Source organism: Capra hircus, chromosome 6 (assembly GCF_001704415.2).
Source record: "Capra hircus breed San Clemente chromosome 6, ASM170441v1, whole genome shotgun sequence".
NCBI classification, from domain to species: Eukaryota; Metazoa; Chordata; class Mammalia; order Artiodactyla; family Bovidae; genus Capra; species Capra hircus.
The window spans coordinates 57,148,671-57,173,962 of NC_030813.1; positions in this window are offsets into that span (position 1 = coordinate 57,148,671).

The window sequence follows — 25,292 nt, forward strand, 5'->3', positions numbered from 1 at the left end:
ACCAGGCTCCTCCGTCCATGGCATTTTCCAAGCAAGAGTACTGGAGTGGGGTGCCATTGCCTTCTCCGATTCATATCCTACATGACTGTATCCAGGGTACATATAAATATGGATCTTGTTTTTAATTCATAAACATTATACTCTAATCATTTTAGGGATTGTTACATGATTTTTATAACCTTTATATAACAGCTTCATAATAAGCCACGATGTTTATTACTTAATAAGCCCCATTGGTAAATTCTGACTTTTTAGAATTATTTATGGCTTTGTGATTGAACACAACTATTTTGCATATATATTTTATCTTTTGGATATTTTTAGGAGACATTAGCAAAACTTTGTACAAGAACAATTTGTGGTTTCAGATTCATTCCATCAGTTATGTTCCCCAAAAGTCTATGTTAATACACAGTGTCACCAACAATCATTAGGAACGCTGGTTTCACCAAATACTTGTTAGAGTTTTTATATTATTATTTAAGCTTTTTTGCTAGTTAGTAAGGGGAAAATAGTGCCTTTTTATTCTAAAATACATTTCTGTAATATTAGTGAAAGTAAACATTTTTCTGAATGCTTGTTAGTTGTATTTGCTCCCTTTTAAAAATTGAGATGTAGTTGACATTAATATTGTGTCAGTTTAAAGTGTGTGTGTGTGTGTGTGTGTGTGTGTGTGTGTGTTAAGTTGCTTCAGTAGTGACGGACTCTTTGCGACCCTATGGACTGTAGCTCACCAGACTCCTCTGTCCGTGGGATTCTCCAAACAAGAATACTGGAGTGGGTTGCCATTTCCTTCTCCAAGGGATCTTCCTGACCCAGGGATCTAACTTGCCTCTTCTGTGATTCTTGCATTGCAGGCAGATTCTTTACCACTGAGCCACCAGGGAAGCCTGTCAGTTTAAAGTGTACGACGTGTTAATTTGATATACTTACATATTGCAATATGACTACCACATTAGTCTTAACTAACACTTCAAATCATATTTAACAATTATCATTTCTCCTTTGTAGTGAGAATATTTTGTGAATATTCCCATCAAGTCCTTTACCCACTGATCTGTCCCATTCTCAGTAATATTTCCTTAACAGTTTATACAAGCTTTTTTTCTAAAGATGGTATTTTCCTCACCGTAAACAATTGCTAAAGTTTTCCTCCTTTTCATGCTTGCCTTATGGTTTTGATTGCTTTAATGTTTGAAAGGCTTAGTTCTACATTTATATAAATCTCTCTATTCCAATGTGACTTTTTTATTTGGGGGGTGGATTTCTAAACTTAGAAATGTAGGACCTCGGTAGAGGTTTAATAAATATTATGTTCTTGTTTTTTTCAAGATCTTGTAAAGTATAATTTTAAAATTCAACTGCCTTTATCAAGTACAACTGGTAGTTCAGTGATGCCAGCCTCTCTTGGGTCTAACCACTTTATCTGCCTTAGCCTTTTCTCCCAAGTTTCTTTATACTCTTCTTGCTCTGCCCAACCCCCTAAATGCTTCTCAGAAATCTGCCCTGATCCTCTTCTCTTTTCCCTATGCATTTTACTGCCCCCTGGACAGTCTTACCTACACCCATTACTTCAGTTACTCCCAGCACAGCTTTGACTTCCACATCCCTATCTCCAGACTCAGTTGTCTGTGTCAGAAACCCAGACATCATCGTTAAGTGCCTTTCTCCTTCACAAGCTTGAAAACCAGATTCAAAGGATTCTGCCTTCCAATTTAGCTCCTCTTCCTTTGCCCTCCTTTCCATCCCCTTGCCATTCTTCTAGCCCTGGCTTTCACCTGGACAGCTGCAATTGCCTCCTTACTAGTTTTCTTGCCTCTGCTCTCATCTCTTCCAGCAGCTCTGGGTGATTAGGTATCAACATGCTGTAGCTTCCCTGTCCAAAGTTATCTATTTATCAGCAGATCAATTAACAATCACAGAACAGGAATTATAATAAAGTCATGCAGGGGAGGTCCAGAGACAGGGGTACCTAACAAGACTGAGATGAGGAGGTCAGACAGGCGAAAGAGTTGATGGTAACTGTGAATAAAAACTCAGAAAGAAAACAAGGACTGCTTCCCGGGGAACCTATGGAGATAGATTCTAGTGTTTACCATGTATTGAGGGCCTGACTCAGTCAAGTGTTTTATCTATAATTACTCATTGGTTTTCATAACAACCATTTGAAGTAGGTACAGTTACTAACCTCATCTCATAGATGAGGAACCCCAGCAAAAGGATAGCAAAGACTGTGCCTTTAGTCATGTTGCTGGAGAACAGAAGAGCGAGGCACTCTAATCCCCAGGTCCTTGTTCTTAGCCATTATACAAAACTGTCTCTTTTCAAGTGAAAGGGCTGTGGGGTGGGGAAGGAGACAAAGACAGTGTTAGAGGTTGAAGACTAACAAAGATATGACTTTAGGTATCCTGGTTAGGTAAGCCATGAGTCCCAGTCAGGAATCCTGGGCAATGACCCTACACTACTGTGTTAACTTTGGAATAGTAATTAATATTTAAGTGTCTCAATTTCAGCATTTGAAAAATTAGGTTATTGGCACTTCCTCTTTTAGTTTCTCACCAGTCAAAAATGTTATTCCTTAGAGTATTACTAACATTGTTAGCAGAACTATTAGCATGGGGATCAAGGGATAAGAGAAACTCATCCTCTTTACAAACATTTCAAATATTGTTCTGTTGCAAAATGGGAGGAGGAAGCTTGGTTTCCAGAGGCCTTGAGCTCTGAAATTATTTGCAGATCTTATGCAGTGTCATTCAGGTATGGAGTCTGCTTTCCTTCTTTCTCCAGCTTTTAGACTCACTGGAGAACTTCTCAAAGCTTGTGAACCTCACTGTCAAATACTCTATCCATCTTAAAAAGGAAGCAGCTTTGGGGAGTATAGTACAGGTTCCTAAAAACAGGGACAGGCATCTTTAAGAAACAATCTTTCTGACTGGCATCTCTGCCTGCCACCTTAGTTCATCCAGTGTAAGGCTTGGATCTGGACCTTACTGAAAATGAAAATGCTGCCCATGAATTATTCCAGAGATGAAATATTGACATCAATTTAATCCAATCTGCCTCCAAGGCATTAATCTTGTTTCATTTCATTGAAAGAAAATTCTGTTGAAGAACTTTGTGTCAGGGACAAAGTTAATCAAAAGGTGTAAGGATTTTCTTTCCTTCTTCGAGAATCTTTTAACTAAACTGACACTTAGCCACCTACACTGTTTCTATAGTAATGTTTTATTAACCAGGGTCTTCTAAACACAAAAAATAAGCCTAGACTATGAGCCTAGGAAGCATTCAAAATTCTCATATTCTGTATGAAGCCATATTTTTTATTTCCTTGCCTTAGTAATTTGAAACTATTGCTCAGTGACTCAGTGCTTCTCCTTCTAAACATATTTGTTGGAAAGAACTTCAGTATATGCTATAGCTCAGAATAATGTATCAACATTTGAGAAGGAAATTATCTATTTGGCAAATTCTTTTCCCATTTTGGGAATCCATGTGTAGATCTATGGACTGTTATTATAAACTATCCCTGGGTTCTATTAGACTTTTGTTTTCCATTGATTGCTATGTACAAGAGGCCAAAGCAATTAAAGGTGGTATCAATAATCTAAAAAGAAAATGTCATAACAATTAAATGGCAGCTGGAAATTAGCTGCATTGTACAATAGATCAATATGTGTTACAAAATCAAAATGAATCTGAGCATTTGAACTTAAAAACATGTAAGAAATGGTAGCATAATTTTTTTTATTTTAGTGCTATTATCTAACTTACTTCTTAAACTGTAAGGAAAAATACAATAGCAAGTGTTAGTGAAATTATATGTATATATGTATATATGTTTTATACAAAGATTCAGGGACTTCCCTGGTGGTCCAGTGGTTAAAACTCTGAGCTCCCAATGCATGGGGCCTGGGTTCAGTCCCTGATCAGAGAGCTGTATCCCACATACCAGTCAGTATGTCAAACACACACACACACACACACACACACACACACACACACACACACACACAGAGGCAGATAACCAGCCTTTGGAAATGTTTATCATTACCTATATTCAAAATATTTTAATAAGTATATTCAGTCCCAATGCCCCAACCTACCTTAAGACCAAGAAGGAAGAAAGTATCTTTTCAAGATTGAATTGATTGGTAGTGGTTGCCTGTGGAGCCAGGTTGAAAAAAATTGTGAGGCTAAACCAAGACAACAAGAAAGACTGCTGGGACCAATTGTGGTATCCACCATGGATATTTAGGGTTGGGGAGGGGTGGTATAAAACATTATAAATATTTGTCCATCTTAAATCTCAAGGCATATCTGTGGAACATGAGCGATATGTGTGAACATTCTTATCCATGTCTCTTGGTACATCCATCCTGAGCTACCGCTAGGCTGTATGTGTTAGTCTCTCAGTCGTGTCCAGCTCTTTACGACCCTATGGCCTGTAGCCCACCAGGCTCCTCTGTCCATGATATTCTCCAGTCAAGAATACTGGAGTGTGTTACCATCCCTGTCTCCGGGAGATCTTCCCAACCCAGGGACTGAACCTGGGTCTCCTGCATTGCAGGCAGATTCTTTACCATCCAGGCCACCAGAGAAGCCCCACAGCTAGGTTGTAGAGAATGCAAATATTCAACTTTACAAGATAATACCAAATTGCTTTTCAGAGTGACTTTACTAGTTCACACTTCTACTAGCAACAAGGACTCTTGGATATGGAGAAATTTCCATAATTGTAAGTGCCAGAGACAGATTTGGATACAGACATAACTCCAGAGAATTCTGTTTACATTGCATTAACTACCTAGGGATATATGATGAGCTCACAAGACTCAAGGAAGAGAAGCTTGCTCAAGAGGTTTGAGATAAAAATCAACATATGATAGAACTCCAAGTAAATTCTAGTGGCAATAGAACAGTTTTGACCAAAATTGAGGTTTCTGTCTGAGCTTATCACATAAAGAATGAGAATTCTGGATTTGAGAGATAGTGGTGAGCGTGGTATCCAGTTAAAGTTGAATGAGTCCAGCTTCAGAGAACAAATCTGGCACTTTGCACATTAATTACCAGTTTCCACCTTAAAGGTTAACTTTAAGTAACCTTTAAAAGTAACTTTGCTTGCTTCAGTATTTTCTTGATAGGCTGAAGTTAAAACAGTCCACAGAGGCAAAGGTGAAGTCCTATTCTAGGAGGACATTCTTGATCCACGGATAGAAAGTTGTCTTCCATTTGGGGATATACCATTTGGTTTTGTTACAATGATAAACAACATGTTTTAAAATGTATTAGGAACTGTTTCAATTATATCTGCAGTAAGCAAGTGAGGTGAAAACATCTAAAAATGTTTTAACCTGACATATTGATAACACAAAATGGGAAGATAATAGGTTAAATTAATTGCCTTTTATGCCCTATATTTATAAATACCAGCCTCTATGCATTTAAGCTGAATCAAGATTTTTAAATCTCTTGACACTGAAAGAAAAAAAGTAAACTTTTTCCAAGTCACACAGAACATGCAACATTTTATAAGTTGCTTCTTTTGTGTTGGTTTGATTTTTTTCAATATTGTAACATATGATATAAAACTTAAAGAATTAGAGATAGTCCTAAGACATATTTACTTCTCAAACACATTAATTGATTCTCAAATTTAAAATGAGTCCTAGGTCTTGATATAAAATTGCCAAATCTTCTTTTAACCTCAACCCTAAACCAACTTTTTAAAAAGTTCTGTTATCTCACTGAATTTCTTTGGTTTCATTTTTTATCTTTGGTGAAATTAAACTTTACTTTAGATTTTATTTTTATGAAACATCCAAATTCTAACTTCTTGCATAGTTTCTATTTTTGCTTATTATAAACAAAATATTATTATTAGGGAAAATTATTTTCCCTAAAACTATTATGTACTTAATGTTAATTTTTAGGTTTCAAAAATAACAAAATTTGCTTAATAATTTCTCTTTAAAGGGTAATATCAGACTGAAGGCTACCATTTAAAAATCTGTTTCAAAAGAAGCATCAGTAATTTTGCTGACCTTTATGGTATCATATTTCATTGATATTCAGCCAGTAACATATTTATTTGGTCCAAGGTGGTTTGTTTTGCTTTAAGTGGCATCATTTGGTTTCATCTCATTGTAATCCAGCATCAACAACTTTTAAATCCCCATGACAGCTCCTTATAGTGTTCACATGTGTGTGTGAGACTGTGTGCGTATGAATGGGCACGAGCCATCTCTTTCATATTCAAGTTACTCTTGAAGACAAGGTCATTATCTACAGGTCCAAGTAGCTAATTAGGCCCGGAATGCGCAGGCGGGCATGCAGGCAAGCTGTTGTGAAGCAGGCTCTTCATCCCTGCTGTCCAATGCCCACTTCCCATTCATTGTCAGTCGTTACAACTCTGTCTCTTCCTCTCAGGCTTCTTTGGAACAGGTTCATCTGCCCCTACTCCTTTGAGCCAGCATTCAATTTGTTTTTGGTTTTCTAAATTGCATAGATAGGTTCTGTTAAAGTGCTTCAGTCAGTTATCATGAAGCATTTTCCTCACATCCCCTTTCACCCCGCAGCCAATTCATTATCCACACATCTCCTTATCTGTTATGAAGTAACAAATAAAACAAAGTGAAGAAATCCCAAGCAAATTCAAAGTATAGACATATTCAACAGTTTTGATTCCAATTCCAGTGGCGCTCCACTTCCGAGCCAATGACAAATGAGATAGGGCGGCTGTCTGGAATGTGGTCAGTTATCACACATCAGGTAAAACCTCTATCGCAACTGCTATCACGAAAGCTTTAGGTAATTAGGAAAACGTGCAATTCTGTCTATCCTCTCTTTCTAAACTTACTGGGAGCCCTGTGCTGTGATTCTGAGGCACAAGGCTTGCTTACCAATTAGCAAAACAAACCACACTGAAATGTGTAATCGATTCTTTAAACTGGGCACAGAGCCCAGGAATGAAAATTCTCTGACCTGTTGTAACTAATGTTACCACCATTACCTCTTCCTTCAATTATTCGGGCTTCTTCCAAGCCCAGACTGGATTCCTGCTGACAGGAATGTGGAACACACTCATTAATCATTTTCTTGTCATTGTCTTCTGGCAGGGGGAAGGGAGTGATGCTCACTGGCAAAAATAGAATGCCTTCTCTCTCTGATAAATAGGAGAAAACTGTAATGAATATGTTGTCCTGTCATGGGCAATTCCATCTTTAATTGTCTTGAGAAGAAGCATATAATATTGGTGCTATGTATCTACGTATCATAGGCATACAGTACTAAAGACATAAATAGATACTGCGTTAAAATAAGTGCTTTTAAAAATAACTATGTGAACATAAACTTTAGCTATACTAATAATTTCTGAGTCATAGAACATTGAATTTTTTAAGCAATAAATGTTTGATGCATGAAGGCTGACATTTAAGTTTTCATTATACATGAAAAAGACCCATTTGTGTGTGTGTGTGTTTATGCATTCAGGAACATTTTTATCTCCCTATATTTGTTTACATTTGTTTGTAAAACCCATCATACTGGATCACAACTTTCAAAGATTTCCAGAAGGTTGTCATTACACACAAACCCGATATAATAATAACATCATGAAGTCTATCATTTTGAAGAGAAGGAATCAATGCTAAAATCCATCTAGTCACATGTCTTCATTTCATAAGTGAGGAAGTTGAAGCTCAGATAATTATTATTCAAGAGACTGCAAATTCTTACTGACACAGGCTCCCAGCATGGATTTGTTTTTCCTAATCCTGTGTATCTATGTGCCCATTCTGGCTTAATGTGAAATCTCAAGCGAGGCAAGATGCTCAGTGCTCCTGGGTCATCTGTTTAAACCCTGATATATGCTAGTTTGAGTTTAGTGAGAGAGCATCAGCCCATTTTTTAGCTGAGAAAACAGAGCTAGAAAGATTAAGTGGAGCTAGCTAGTTAGAGGCAGACTAGTCAGTTAGAGTTAGGCAGAGTAGGGGTTGGTATCCAGGCTTCTTGGCTTCTAACAACAAGCAGTGAACAAGATTACTATGATCAGATGCCTGATAGTCAGCTCCATTTCTCTTCTTTTATTCAGAAAAAAACGTATATATGGAGAAGGAAATGGCAACCCATCCAGTATTCTTGTTTGAAGAATCCCATGGACCGAGGAGCCTGGCAGGCTACAGTCCATGGAGTCACAAACAGTAAGACACGACTTGGCAGCTGAACAACAGCAACGAGATATATATATATATACACACATACATACGTATATATGGGCTTCCCTGATAGCTCAGTTGGTAAAGAATCTGCCTGCATGCAGGACACACTGGTTCGATTCCTGGATCAGGAAGATCCGCTGGAGAAGTGATAGGCTACCCACTCCAGCATTCTTGCCTAGACAATTCCATGGACTATACAGGGTCCATATGTGTGTGTGTGTGTGTGTGTGTGTGTGTGTGTGTGTGTGTATCAGTTCAGTTCAGTTCAGTCGCTCAGTCGTGTCCGACTCTTTGCAACCCCATGAATCGCAGTATGCCAGGCCTCTCTGTCCATCACCATCTCCCGGAGTTCACTCAAACTCACATCCATCGAGTCGATAATGCCATCCAGCCATCTCATCCTCTGTCATCCCCTTTTCCTCCTGTCCCCAATCCCTCCCAGCATCAGAGTCTTCTCCAATGAGCCAACTCTTCGCATGAGGTGGCCAAAGTTCCTCCCAAAGAACACCCAGGACTGATCTCCTTTAGAAGGGACTGGTTGGATCTCCTTGCAGTCCAAGGGACTCTCAAGAGTCTTCTCCAACACCACAGTTCAAAAGCATCAATTCTTCAGTGCTCAGCTTTCTTCACAGTCCAACTCTCACATCCATACATGACCACTGGAAAAACCAGAGCCTTGACTAGATGGACCTTTGTTGGCAAAGTAATGTCTGCTTTTGAATATGCTATCTAGGTTCATAACTTTCCTTCCAAGGAGTAAATGTCTTTTAATTTCATGGCTGCAGTCACCATCTGCAGTGATAATGGAACCCCAGAAAACAAAGTTTGACACTGTTTCCACTGTTTCCCCATCTATTTCCCATGAAGTGATGGGATCAGATGCCATGATCTTAGTTTTCTGAATGTTGAGCTTTAAGCCAACTTTTTCACTCTCCACTTTCACTTTCATCAAGAGGCTTTTTAGTTCCTCTTCACTTTCTGCCATAAGGGTGGTGTCATCTGCATATCTGAGATTATTGATATTTCTCCCGGCAATCTTGATTCCACTTGTGTTTCTTCCAGCCCAGCATTTCTCATGATATATTCTGCATATAAGTTAAATAAGCAGGGTGACAATATACACCGGAACCAGTCTATTGTTCCATGTCCAGTTCTAACTGTTGCTTCCTGACCTGCATGCAAGTTTCTCAAGAGGCAGGTCAAGTGGTCTGGTATTCCCATCTCTTTCAGAATTTTCCAGTTTATTGTGATCCACACAGTCAAAGGCTTTGGGATAGTCAATAAAGCAGAAATAGATGTTTTTCTGGAACTCTCTTGCTTTTATATATATATATATATATATATATATATATATATGTTTCTTTTTTGGTGTAACTGTAAAAATGGCTATGTTTGTCTTTATACAGGTGTAAGTCAAGAACTGAAAGGCATTGATGACTCATGTGTTTGAAAATATCACTTGGATTATTCTGCCAGTGAGTCTTCCTGGCAGTCTCTGGGAGTCATTCTAGGGCTGCATGCTTAGAAAGATGGTTCTTAAATCACTCCAATTAGCTTTTAGTTTCATCCGTCACCATCTCTCACTTCTATAAAATGAAATACCAAAAGCAAACACTTATGGTTTTCAACATAATGGCCTGTGGATCAACAGTGTTAGCTAATCAATTTAGTTGATATGTACATAGTGAGAATGGCTTGAGGGAGGTCAGCCACCACCCACTGTGTCATACAGCAAAGTCAAGTGGGAAAAAAAGAGACAATCACCCATTATTTAAAACTCACCATCTGTTTTGCAAGTTGTTTTCTTCCTTTTGTCTTTCCTTCACCAACCCTTCCTTTCATATTTCATCTTTTATGACTTTTATTTTCTCTACACAGTATTACCTTTCACAAAACAGAGAAACAATAATCTATTTGTTCAGTAAATTAGCTTGTTAAACTGCCCTGATAAATAATTCGCCATTGATGAAATGAACCGCAAGTGGACAAGCATAGGGATATAGGAATATGGATCTGGGTTTGTGTCCTAATTCTGCTCCAGATAAGAAAAAGCTGGATTCCCTTGGGTAAGTTACTTAACCTCTCTGAGCCTATTTCTTCACTTATAAAGTTGATAATCATCAACCAGAGTAATTGCAAGACACAAAGAAGAAACTATATGTGACAGTGCTTAGTAAATTAAGTTCTACATAAATGTGTTTTTTTTAACATTATCAGATTTTAATTAGTTTCTAATCTTGTTCCATATGACAAAGTAGAATTAATTACTATTCTACAGATATGGGCTTCCCAAGTGGCTTCAGTGGTAAAGAATGTGCCTGCCAATGCAGGGGACATGGGTTTAGTCGCTGGGTCGGGAAGATCTCGAGTAGGAAGTGGCAAGCCACTCCAGTATTCTTGCCTGGAAAACTCCATGGACACAGGAGCCTGGTGGGCTACAGCCTATAGGGTCACAAAGAGTCAGACACAACTGAGCAACTGAGCATACACGTACGCATTGCTATAGACTGCACTATAACATTCATATGTTCAAACTTTTGCCAACAGTAACTTGAAAATTTACTTTAGCATTTGATACCTAAACCAAATGTTAATGAAATAAATCACTGTGGCATGTAACTCAATTCACATCTCAGCTGATTGGTTTGACACAGAGTCACTGATAGTCTGAAAAAAATATCTGCTTGCAGAATATCTGCTTGGGCCTGAAAAGGCCCAAGTGTAAATTGCATTTATAAAGTTTATCTGCCATCAAAACCTATCTAAATTTCAACTAAAATTTATGGCACTCTTGGTTACACCCTCTCATCAGAGCTTCAAGCCACATTAGGTATTCTTATCTTTGTGTGTCTTATCTGATTGACTGGAGCAGAAAGAGAAATTATGTTCTACTTCCTGCTGTCCTGTTTCTGAGCTAAAAGTGTCTGGCCCCAGGTTGTCACCATAAGTGAGCCCAGACATTTCTCAAAAACATTCAAGTGCCCTTTATTGTGGAGAGGTTTCCCCAAGAGTTTTTCCAGAGCTCATCTTCAGAAAGTTTACAACCTTCTGACCAAAGAAAAAACTGCTTTGGAAGAGCAGCATGTCAACCACAGTAAACGGCAGCACACACACTTCTCAAGTCATGCAAGCTGCAAAGTCAAACGTCACTGAAATGCAGGTCACAAATTCAGAAGTAACAGCACTATTTTAGAAGGTGGGTCAAGAGAGGTGGTAAAAGTGAAGATAAGTTTGTGAAGAAAAAAATAATAATAATAATATTGTTCACATCAAATAAAGTTCCCAAATTGTTTCTTATAACGTTCAAGGATCCTCTTTGCCCTGACAATGAAGGTCATACCTCTACTCAAAGCATAATTCACTGGAAAGTAGTTATGGAATAGTGCCCTGGGCCAGGTAGTGGGGAGACCGTACCAAACACAGAGCTTCTGGGACTGCTCTTTTACACCTCACCCACATCTTGCTCTAGAGAGGAACAGCATACACCTATAAAGTTCCCCAGCAGGCTCCTTGTTTTCCTGCTTACTCGCCTTTGCTCTTCAAAGAATGACCTTCTATTTCCTTTTGAAATCCTTCTCATCTTTCAAGGCTTAGCTCAAAGGCAGTGCCTTCATAAACTTTGGCTAATAAACCTTTTGGAGCCAATTTCCAAAGCTCTTGACTGTACCTCTGTAGTTACTGCTATAACAACATATCATAGACTAGGTGGCTTATAATCAATAGAAATTTATTTCTCACAGTTCCAGAGGCTGCGAAGTTCAAGATCAAAGGGCCAACAGATTCAATGTCTGGTCAAAGTCCACTTCTCGGCTCAAAGGTGGCCATCTTTGGTCCACAGGTAGCAGAAGGGGAGCCTCTCTGGAGCCTTTTTTATGAAGTCACTAATCCCATTCTTGAGGGTTCTACCCTCATAACCGAACATGTCCTTGAGGCCCCACTCCTAATGCCATTGCACTGTGGGTGAGGTTTCAACATCTGAACTTGGAGGAAACAGAAATATTCAATCTGTAGAAAGCCCTATTATTAATAATTGAGTAATTAATTGATTAATTAATATTCAGTTAATAAAACTTCATTCATTGGGAAGCATGTCATAAATGGAAGGAAAGTATATGCTGGTAACACGGTTCATTAGAGGATTCAAAAATAAGCTGTTCCCACACACATCAAGGATTCTCTCTGCCCTGATCTTCCCAAGGAGATAATATCACAGGTTTGCTCTTAGTGGCAGTTGAGTCAGTAAGGCCAGCCCCCAAGCACTGCTGACAATTTTGAAGTGGAAGAATAATGAATATGAAGACAAAATAATGAGATTGCAGTTCTGTTCAGTTCAGTCCAGTTCAGTCGCTCAGTCATGTCCAACTCTTTGCGACACCATGAATTTCAGCACGCCAGGCCTCCCTGTCCATCAACAACTCCCAGAGTCTACCCAAACCCATGACCATTGAGTCGGTGATGCCATCCAGCCATCTCATCCTCTGTTGTCCCCTTCTCCTCCTGCCTTCAATCTTTCCCAGCATCAGGGTTTTTTCCAATGAGTCAGCTCTTCACATCAGGTGGCCAAAGTATTGGAGTTTCACCTTCAGCATCAGTCCTTCGAATGAACACCCAGGACTGATCTTTAGGATGGACTGGTTGGATCTCCTTGCAGTCCAAGGGACTCTCAAGAGTCTTCTCCAACACCACAGTTCAAAAGCATCAATTCTTCAGCGCTCAGCTTTCTTTATAATCCAACTCTCACATCCATACATGACTACTGGAAAAACCATAGCCTTGACTAGACAGATCTTTGTTGGCAAAGTAATGTCTCTGCTTTTCAATATGCTGTCTAGGTTGGTCAAAACTTTCCTTCCAAGGAGTAAGTGTCTTTTAATTTCATGACTGCAATCACCATCTGCAGTGATTTTGGAGCCCAGAAAAAAGTCAGCCACTGTTTCCCCATCTAGTTGTGAAGTCAGATATGTAAAAGAAATAGCTCTCATTGATAAATGGACATCAACTCCTAAAAGACTTTGCATGTGGCAATTTTAGCACAGCAATACTACTTCTTAAAAAGGGCACCATGAGGAAGGCTTTGATCAATGGTGATGGGGAGGTAAATGTGTTTCCTTTTTCCCTTTTGTGGCCTGAGGGAAATCATGTCCTTAAGCCCTAGCTAATCATCAGAGTGAACTTGGACTCCAAGGAGAGAACAACCCATTAAAAGGATGTAACAGGCATTTGAGATCAGATTTATCACATCTTTTCAATTTTCTCCTGGGAGAAATCTATTTAGAAATAATGAATAATTAAAATTAATATTAAAAATATATTTTAAATGCCTATTGAAAGTCTCAATTTTTATTTTTTACTTCCTTGTAATTTATAATCAGTGATGGGAATTGGGAGCCCATAGGAGAAGGCAATGGCACCCCACTCCAGTACTCTTGCCTTGAAAATCCCATGGGCAGAGCAGCCTGGTGGGCTTTCGTCTATGGGGTCACATAGAGTCGGACACGACTGAAGAGACTTAGCAGCAGCAGCAGCAAATTTCAAGCTCTTATTTTTCACAAGAATTCTTCACAAGGAATAGTTGGTAGGGTTTTCTTTACTTGTTTTTTTAGTGTACTCTCTAACTGTAGTGGGAAAAGTGCCTACAAATATTGCTAATGGATGAGAAACTGCACATTCTCTGGTAACATTGGTGAGAAGCCAAGTACTGAGTGAACACTACTATTTCCAAAATGATTTATGTGAAAGAGCCCAAAAGTACGGTTAACTGTTTTTCGCTTTGCCCTATTTGATAAGAAACTGCTTTTAGTAACAGGCAGGTTGTCTGCCCAGTTTTTCACCTACTGATGAACTTCACTTTGCCTCTTCTTACAATTAATGCATTAGGCATGTTAAGCAGCTCTCAGGTTCTATTCTATAATAGGAAGTAGGAAATTCTGCAGGCAACCTGTGATGGGATAGAGTCTTTTGAGCCTGTAACTTTGATGAGGAGTCTCTCTCTGACTTCAACCCTGCAATTATATTCCATTAGAAAATGGAGGGATCAACCATGATTCTTAAGTAGTCAGCCAAAGAACCATCTGATTTAAGCTGGAAAGGAATGTATTAAGGACTCTAGATAGCTTTTGACATTGCTTGGAGGACGGAGAACCAGACTTGGTGGCTTTGTGGCCAAATGTAACATCCACTTTACTCGGGAGCATGGTCTCAAGAGAGACCCAGTACATCTGGCAACACAGATATGAGCCCTGGATACACCTTGAGAGTCTCCTCCTCCGCTGGCTCTGGAAGCCATGTGTCTCTGGGGCTGCCTTTGTCACAGTGGGTTCTTCTCAATGCTTGCTTCTCCTCATCACTACCTTCCAGATCTATGACTTATAAGTAAATGTCTGGTTGACAGCACCTAGATTCCCTGCTTAGGCCATAACTGCTTAAAAAAAACAACAACAACTGGAAAAATTAATTTCTGATACCCTCCTTAGGGACTCTTATAGTAGAAAACTCCCCAGAGTAGGCATGTTCAAAGGTGCCAGACTGCCAAGAAGAATGACAAAAGTCCAGTCTTCCTTGGTTTCTCAGCAGAGCTGGAGTATCAGCCAACATTCTCGGTCAGGGAGAAACAAGAGGGCCAGGAGGGTATGGTGTGTTTCTGTTCAACTCCTCCATTCCCACGGAACACTTACCACTTGTTCTTGACTTATTAACTGAGTGTCTTTGAGCCAATTACTCAATATTTGTAGTCCAAGCCATCCGCCTGACTAGAGTCCCTCCAGTTGCACTCCCACCCTCCAACAGCGCATTTCCATGCCTAGTTGAGCTTTAACAACATAAGATTGATGATGACATTTCTATGCTTAAGACATTCCAAAAACTGCCTAACACACTGTATGACAGCCTGCAAGACCCTACAGGAAGTGGTCTCTGCCTAGATTCCCTTTAAGGCATCTAGGACCATCCTTCCCTTCATTAACTGTTCCTCAGCCCCACTGATTCTCTAATACAGGCAAGCGTGACTCAGAGCCTTTGTCCTGTGGCTTCCCATACAGGTAATGTTCTAACTCCAAACCATCACCTGGGTGAACCCTTCTCATCATTCAGGTCTCAGCTCAAATGCCACTTCCTCAGAGAGATTTTCCTGACCACCCTATTTAAATTGGATACCTCTCCCAACTTCTTATACCATACTCTCTTTTTAAAATCATAGTTATTATCAATACCTAGATTATCTTATTTATTTATCAAACTATCTATTTTCTGTTTGCACTACTGAAAAATGAGGCTTATCTTGGTATCTCCAATGTTTAGAACTGTGCCAAATTCCTGAGCTTCTGGCTCAATTCCTTCCCACACTCTTCTCATTCCAGACTTTCCTCTGCCCCACGTCCTTGCACCCTAACTGAATTCCCTGTCATGTGTTTGAGCAGATGGGACCTCCTACTTCCCGTGAAGCAGATGGTGTCTTTCGTGGCTAGTGTTTCAGGGTATCAGTAATCTGGCTATTGAGCACATGACCAAAGTCTATAGGACTGTGAAGCTGGGAAAAAATTGAGTGGGGGAATGAAGAAGAAAGATTGGCGACGTCAGGCAGACTGGAAGTCATGTGGGCAAAGATGTGACAAAGGCGGCTATGGATACAGGGTTGGTAACAAGAGTCACGAGTTGGTTGACTTGCTGTCTAGCAAGGGCCTGACCCCAGCTGTCATTTCTTAATGACATTTTCTTAGATGAGCCCAGCAGAGAGGAGTAAACAGGACTAGGCGAGTAAACTATGTGTCTCATCAAAGATCTATTTCTTAGAGACACAAAGACAGCAGGATTAGCTACAACATCCATATGCTTGGTAAAACTTCTTGTTATTAATAATACCAAGTCCCCAAAGTCAAACGGAAGAGGGGCCTACTTGGATTATCCCAGTATCATCTGGACTATATGAACTTCTTTAGCTTCGAAAGACAGATGGCATCTTTTACCTTCAAGAAAAGTTCTATTTTAATTGTCTCCTTTTAATATTTAGCTGAACTGACTCCACCTTAAGTAAACCAGCAAACAAGCACATCCTCAAACAGAAATGTGTCCTCAGACAGGCATCCACTGAGATCCCTACATCTTAGACCTTGAATGTTGTGATGCATGGATGAGTTAGGTAATAGTTTTCAGTCTTAACTACTTTCTCTTTAATTATGTGAAATATCTAGATAATTACTTGCATTTCATTCTGCTAATGGAGAATTAGACATGATGTTATAAAATGTGGTTTGTGGTTTGCAGTTGTGTTACCCTAACCCCATAAAGAAGTGCAAATCTCTTACTCTCTAATCAAAGAACTTACCAGGGCCCAGGAGTACTGAATGCCAAGTGGTGAGTGAGTGGGCAGGGAAGAGTTCAGCCTCTTAGTTCGCCCACTCTACTCTTGGCCCTCCTGACTGCAGGTTTACACTCTCGTCCCTCCAAACCGTCTTTCCTCTCCCATTGATTGTTAGATATGTTAGACTGTTAGATATGTTAGACATTTCTGCTTTCTCTCTCCTCTGCCCGGGGACAGTAATGTCTAGCCATTTTCTACCTGGGAAGAAAAGAACCTTCAGGCAATCTTCTCACCTGTCACTTAGGTGGACGACTTGTTTGAATCACTGTTTCTTCTTTCATGTGAGGTGGTAGAAGGAGAAAATCCCTCCTGGATCAAGAACAAGAAGGGGAAATAAATTCCAGAAACAACCACATTATTATCTGGAGATACAACATTGACAAGGTTGCAAACAATGGAAACCACATGAGGTATTTAGATAAACAAATTCATTATAGGAGGAAAGTTTTCTTTCCTCTTTCTACGGCAGGGAAAGGCTGGGATGCTGGCCAACCTCAAGAGTAACTATGACGTAGAGATTCAAGCTCTCTCTGAACGCATTTTCTACATGTTGCCTCTTGTCTCTGTGCCTGTTGCATGTCTTTCCCTCTCTCACCCTCTCACTCTTCTCTCTTGCTTTCTAGCTCTTTCCTCCTTCTGGTGCTTACTGTAGTCCTCAACCTACTCTGACCGTGTCTTAGCTGGCTGCCACTGCTTCTCTGGTGCATGTGGAAGAAACATAGCATGGATGCTTCCTGGATTTACGTTACGGGTCCAGCCACCCAAATCCCCAGGGAAAGGACTTTGACAAGCCTACTGAGTTAATGTTACATGAACATGGCAGCCAGAGATAGCCCTTCATCCATGTGAAAGGCAGTCACAGAATGGAAGAGCAAGGGACCAAACCTGAGTGGCACATACAACAAATATCTACCATATGATTTACTTGTTATGCATGGCAAATTGTCTTCCTAATGTGTGAGTGTCATACCAGCTGCAGAGTGTATTTCATTTCACTTGAGAACAAAGAGGAGCAGTAGACCCTTGGAAATAGATCTTTCTAAAACCTGTATCAGCTATACTTAACTAAAGACGGGATCCTGCTTTTATCATTTCAATTGTGAGAAATCTGTTGGTGCTGTGTGTGGCTGCCCACAAGATTAATGCTTTATTCTACATTTTTAACAGATGGAGAGCTTTCTTCATGTACTATAATTCTTACATCTAGAGCCAGATGGAGTAAGGGAATTAGAAAATAACGATGCATAAAGTAAATATCAATTGCTGCTCCTTCTTTTTCTTAGGACTAAATTTTAATGTCATTTTTCCTCTGTCTTTCCTCAAGGTTCTCCTTCAGTCTTCCACTTCAAGTATCTTTGGTGACATGTATGCACTTCACAGTACAAAAAGGTTAATTGGTGCTCAATAAATTCTTGCTGAAATAAACTGTGTTTGTCTAATAGATGCAAAGTATCACATGGCTCATTTTGCTATTTCTCCATTGATGGAACAAGCAAATAGGGAAAAGAAAGATGTTAAAGTATTCATCAATTCACATTAGAAGTCCTTCATGGATATTTCTGCAGTGTCATGATTATCTTTGCAACTCTAAGCTGTGAATGTATATATATATATATTTTTTTTTTCAGAATTAACAGTAGTGTGGTTCCCTTATGAAAATACTAAAAATATTCTGTTCCACATATGGCTTTCTCAGTGTTAATGCAGGTGTGTATGCCTTTGCTGGATGCAACCACTTGTCTTTTATTTTGAATATATTCCAAGATTATTGGAAATGATGTGGGCAGCTCATTCTAAAAGCATTTATTAAGAACTTCCTCCATGCTAAGTGTTGTGTAATTCCAAATAAAAAGCTCAAATAAACGGTTAAGGTAAGAAAATGGTTTTCTTCTCACCCCTTGTTGACATTTCGCATCTTTCCAAAAACCCAACTCTTAAAGGAGGCTGTATAAATTCTAATTTATAACCTCTTCACTATTCCTATTTTCAAATGATTCATATTTCCCTATTCTTTCCATAATCAAAGACTTTTCAAAAACTGAAATCTGCTCCCATATCTCCTAGTTATTTTTTCTCATTTTAAAATAGATTAAACTAAGATTTACATGTGCTATTGGTAAGCACTTTTGTTGTTGTTATTTTTTTTTTCCCCTGACTTTTTAACTCAGATGTGTACTGTTCCCTTTTGGTGGTAGAAGGAAAGAAATATTTTTAACAGAAAAAAATTTAACTGAATATTTAAAGAAACAGAGACCATTTTCTAGAAATAGGTTAACTGTTCTCTCCATGTGTAGAGTTGTCTGTAACCCAAGTAGTGGAATGTGGCTACTATCAGGTTAATTTTGGTCACTATAACAACCGACACTAACAATGAACATGCAAAAAGCTTTCTTAAGGGAAAAGGTCCTTTCCTTAAGAACTGAAATTAATTAAAATAAATATCTAATAAGAATTTTAAGGAAGTAGAGATTTTTATCTCTTCCAATTGTTAGGGGAAGCACACTGATTGAAACCGCCCACCCTGGCCAGGTACCACAGTAACCATTTGCATGAGTTGTTTTATGACAGGAGATCCTGATAAGGAATACGGAACTAATAAGCCACCACCAACAGGAAGAGTTCGGGAAAGGTCTAAAGGAGACACCGCGTGTCCGTCCACTTCCCAGAATCTCTCTCGCTAGCATCCATCTTGGCTGAGTGATGTGTGCACCACCAGGAAAGACTCTGAATTAGAATAATTGGTCAAAGACCACCAGGAAACTAATCCCATCACCGTAAAACCCGACATTGTGAGCCACATGGCAGAGCAGTTCTCCTGGGTTTCCTTACCCTACTGCTCTCCTCCCGAGTGCCCTTTCCCAATAAAATCTCTTTCTTTGTCAGCACATGTGTCTCCTCGGACAATTCATTTCTGAGTGTTAGACAAAAGCCCAGTTTCAGGCCCTGGAAGGGGTCCGCCTTCCTCCAACACAATTCTTAAATACTTTAAATTTTTGCTTGAAAGTCCACATATACTGAAGAATTAGCAATGCCTTGAAAGCACTCTTAGCAACCCTTATAATTTAGTAACCTCTTCATGATGTAAAAATGACTCAAGTGTACATGTAACTGTACTGCCTAGTGAATTTCTGGAAAGAGGGGGGTTTTCATTAATGCAAACCTGTGAAAAATCTGAATTCAGTGAAACACAGGTTTAACTCCAGATTGACAATTGAAGCTTTGACATATTCAGCAACTCCACATCCATGAAGTATTGTTTTACTCCCTAACAGATTTTGCATACAGTACTAATAGCATCTTTAATCACAGGGCTTTAAGGCATTATGCAGCTACTTCTGACAATGTTGATTTGCAAATGGAGATTCAGAAAAGTTAAGTAATTTGGATCCTATTCTTTTCTGCCCTCATTAAGTTCACAGGGCTCTGCCCAAGCCATATCTAGGAAGAAAACAAACCGTGACACAGATAACACTGTCCATCTGGGTCACTGCCGCAGTTCTTCATGATCCATCTGTGCTGATACCGGAGATACAGGTTGGGAGCACCCATTACTGTGTCGCCACCACCCCACCCCCACTCACCTCGATCTCCTCTTCCGAACTCCTGCTATACTCATCCATACATTGAATTATTAATCACTCACAATTCTGTACTGTTGCTTAATCATGTAATGGTCATTTGTTCAACTGGTGCATAATTATGAAACATTTACTGTGAAAAAAGTATTATTCTAGTCTGGTGTATGTGTTCTTTTTTTATCTTACTCATGTAAATACTTCTATCTCATTCAAAAAAGGAAAAAAAAAGGTCTTAGGAAAACTTGGTTTTCTAAGGCAGTGAGGAACTGTGGAGTCACTGTTCTCAGGGACTAAAACCTAGGAAAGAAGATAGGACTAGTGTGGTTTTCATTAAGACACTCCATAAATATTCCAGTTCTTTATTCCTAGTTGTATATTTGAGTAGAAATTACTTACCATCTCTAAAGTTGGGTGTGACCCTGTAACTTCTTTGGCAAATGAAACATGAAGTGATGCATATAATTTCTGGGTGGAAGTTTTAAGGGCCAATAGGCAATTTACCACATTCCTTTTGTTCTACCTTAGTAAACCACTTCAGTATTCTAGCCTTGAGAACCCCATGAATAATATGAAAAGGCAAAAAGATAGGACAATGAAAGATGAACCCCCCACCCAAGGTCGGTAGGTGCCCAATATGCTACTGGAGATTAGTGGAGAAATAACTCTGGAAAGAATGAAGGGATGGAGCCAAAGCAAAAACAATACCCAGCTGTGGATGTGACTGGTGATAGAAGCAAAGTCCGATGCTGTAAAGAGCAATATTGCATGGGAACCTAGACTGTTAGGTCCATGAATCAAGGCAAATTGGAAGTGGTCAAACAGGAGATGGCAAGAGTGAACGTCAACATTCTAGGAATCAGCAAACTAAAATGGACTGGAATGGGTGAATTTAACTCAGATGACCATTATATCTACTACAGTGGGCAGGAATCCCTTAGAAGAAATGGAGTAGCCATCATGGTCAACAAAAGAGTCCGAAATGCAGTACTTGGATGTAATCTCAGAAACGACAGAATGATTCTCTCTCCGTTTCCAAGGCAAACCATTCAATATCACAGTAATCCAAGAGTATGCCCCGACAGGTAATGCTGAAGAAAATGAAGTTGAACAGTTCTGTGAAGACCTACGAGACCTTCTAGAACTAACACCCAAAAAAGATGTCCTTTTCATTATAGGGGACTGGAATGAAAAAGTAGGAAGTCAAGAAACACCTGGAGTAACAGGCAAATTTGGCCTTGGAGTATAGAATGAAGCAGGGCAAAGGCTAATCGAGTTCTGCCAAGAGAACACACTGGTCATAGAAAACACCATCTTCCAACAACACAGAAGAAGACTCTACACATGGACATCACCAGATGGTCAACACCAAAATCAGATTGATTATATTCTTTGCAGCCAAAGATGGAGAAGCTCTATACAGTCAATAAAAACAAGACTGGGAGCTGACTGTGGCTCGGATCATGAACTCCAGACTGAAACTGAAAAAGTGGAGAAAACCACTAGACCATTCAGGTATGACCTAAGTCAAATCCTTTATGATTTGGAAGTGAGAAATAGATTTAAGGGACTAGATCTGATAGACAGAGTGCCTGATGAACTATGGATGGAGGTTTGTGACACTGTACAGGAGATAGGAATCAAGACCATCCCCATGGAAAAGAAATGCAAAAAAGCAAAATGGCTGCCTGAGGAGGCCTTACAAATAGCTATGAAAAGAAGTGAAGCAAAAAGCAAAGGAGAAAGGAAAGATATACCCATTTGAATGCAGAGTTTCAAAGAATAGCAAGGAAAGAACGCCTTCCTCAGTGAGCAATGCAAAGAAATAGATGAAAACAATAGAATGGGAAAGACTAGAGATCTCTTCAAGAAACTTAGAGATACCAAGGGAACATTTCATGCAAAGATGGGCTCAATAAAGGACAGAAATGGTATGGACCTAACAGAAGCATAAGATATTAAAAAGAGGTGGCAAGAACACACAGAAGAACTGTACAAAAAAGATCTCCACGACCCAGATAATCACGATGGTTTGATCACTCACACTCATCTAGAGCCAGACATCCTGGAATGTGAAGTCAATTGGGCCTTAGAAAGCATCACTACGAACAAAGCTAGTGGAGGTGATGGAATTCCTGTTGAGCTACTTCATATACTGAAAGACAGTGCTGTGAAAGTGCTGCACTCAATATGTCAGCAAATTTGGAAAACTCAGCAGTGGCCACAGGACTGGAAAAGGTCAGCTCATTCCAAACCCAAAGAAAGGCAATGCCAAAGAATGCTCACACTACCGCACAATTGCACTCATCTCAAATGCTAGTAAAGTAATGCTTAAAATTCTCCAAGCCAGGATTTAACAATATGTGAACCGTGAACTTTCAGATGTTCAAGCTGACTTTAGAAAAGTCAGAGGAACCAGAGATCAAATTGCCAACATCTGTTGGATCATGGAAAAAGCAAGAGAGTTCCAGAAAAACATCTATTTCTGCTTTATTGACTATGCCAAAGCCTTTGACTGTGTGGATCACAATAAACTGTGGAAAATTCTAAAAGAGATGGACATACCAGACCGCCCGACCTGCCTCTTGAGAAACCTATATGCAGGTCAGGAAGCAACAGTTAGAACTGGACATGGAACAACAGACTGGTTTCAAATAGGAAAAGGAGGACGTCAAGGCTGTATATTGTCACCCTGCTTATTTAACTTCTATGCAGAGTACATCATGAGAAACGCTGGGCTGGAGGAAGCACAAGCTGGATTCAAGATTGCCAAGAGAAATATCAGTAACCTCAGATATGAAGATGACACCACCCTTATGGCAGAAAGTGAAGAGGAACTAAAAACCTCTTGATGAAAGTGAAAGAGGAGAGTGGAAAAGTTGGCTTAAAGATCAGCATTCAGAAAACTAAGATCATGGCATCCAGTCCTATCACTTCATGGCAAATAGATGGGGAAACAGTGGCTGACTTTATTCTTCTGGGCTCCAAAATCACTGCAGATGGTGATTGCAGCCATGAAATTAAAAGACACTTACTCCTTGGAAGAAAATTTATGAGCAACCTCGATAGCATATTGAAAAGCAGAGACATTACTTTGCCAACAAAGGTCAGTCTAGTCAAGGCTATGGTTTTTTCAGTAGTCATGTGTGGATGTGAGAGTTGGACTGTGAAGAAAGCTGAGAGCTGAAGAATTGATGCTTTTGACCTGTGGTGTTGGAGAAGACTCTTGAGAGTCCCTTGGACTGCAAGGAGATCCAACCTGTCCATCCTAAAGATCAGTCCTGGGTGTTCATCGGAAGGACTGATATTGAAGCTGAAACTCCAATACTTTGGCCACCTGATGCAAAGAGCTGACTCATTTGAAAAGACCCTGATGCTGGGTGGATTGAGGGTAGGAGGAGAAGAGGACGACAGAGGATGAGATGGTTGGATGGCATCACCAACTCGATGGACATGGGTTTGGGTGGACTCTGGGAGTTGGTGCTAGACAGGGAGGCCTGGCATACCACGGTTTATCTGGTCGCAAAGAGTCACACACAACTGAGCAACTGAACTGAACTGAGTGGAAGTGATCATAGAAATGTATGAGAAAGTAGTGCTTCCATCAGCCAGGGCTTTAGAGTGCCCACTATGAGCAAATCTCCTCTCCCAACCTTCACTCAATATGTAGGATGAATGAGAAACTTTTGCTGTATTAAACCACTCTAATTTTTAAACAGTTTTATTGAGATATAATTTATATACCACCAAATTCTCCTGTTTAAAGCATACAATTAAATAGTTCTTAGTTATTTTACAATTTTATATAACTATGACCTGATTTTAGAACACTTTCATCAGAACATCATTATTTAGAAGAGTTCATCAGTAAGAAATCTCATACCAATCAGCAGTCACTCTCCATTTTTCCTTCATCTTCTCAGCTCTAGGTAATCACTAATCTACTTCTGTCTCTATAAATTTAACTATTCTGGGAATTTCACATAAATTGACTTGAACAGTATGTGGTCTTTTGTTACTGGAGATTCATCCATATGGTAGTATCTCTCAGTAATATGTTCCTTTTTATTGCTGAATACATTCTATGTATGTACTACATTTTGTTTATCCATTCACCATGTGATAGACATTTGGGTTGTTCCCACTTATGGGCATTTATGAATAATGCTCTTAGAAACATCTGTGTGAAAGTTTGTTTTGATATGTATTTTTGTTTATCTTGGAATTTCTCTAGGAGTGGAATTGCTGGATTCTATGCTGTTCAACATTTTGAAGAACTGTCAAACTACTTTCCAAAGTGACTGCATCATTTTACATGCATATCAGCAATGCTTAAAGTTTCCAAGTCCTTCACATCCTTACCAATAACTGCTATTGTCCAGTTTTTCTTTTTATAGTCATTCAAGTGGGTATGAAGTGGTATCTATGGCAATTTTGATATGCATTTTCCTACTGAGTAATGATGTTGTGTGTCCTTCCACATATTTATGTATCATTTGTAAATCTTTTTTGAAGAAGTGTCTACTAAATTGTTTGATCATTTTATAACTGGTGTATTACTTATTATTGAGTTAAAAGAGATCATTATATAATCTATACACAAGTCCCTTAAATATTTGATTTGCAAGTATTGTTTCCCATTCTGTGGGTTGCCTTTTCACTTTCTTGATGACCTGTTTGCAAGACATAGGTTTTCAATTCTGATAATGTCCAATGTTTTTATTTTTTCTTTTATTCATTTGTGCTTTAGGTGATATATCTAAGAAAGCATTGCCTAAACCATAGTCACAGAGATTTACTCCTATAACTTCTTGTAGGAGTTTTATAGCATTAGCTCTTACATTTGGATCTATGACCCATTTCAAGTACCTTTCTATGTGAGGTGTGAGGCAGAGGTCTAAATTCATTCTTTTGCATGTTAATATCCAGTTGCCCCGGAACCATTTGTTGAAAAGATTCTTATTGGCACCTTTGTCCAAAAGCAACTGATCATAAACATAAGGAATTCTTTCTGGTCTCTTAATCCTGTTCTACGTGTCTATTCTATGCCAGTGCCTCACATCGTCACTGCAGCTTTGTAACATGCTTCAAAATCTGGTAGTGTAAGTCCTTAAACATTGCCATTCCTTTTTAAGGACTGAT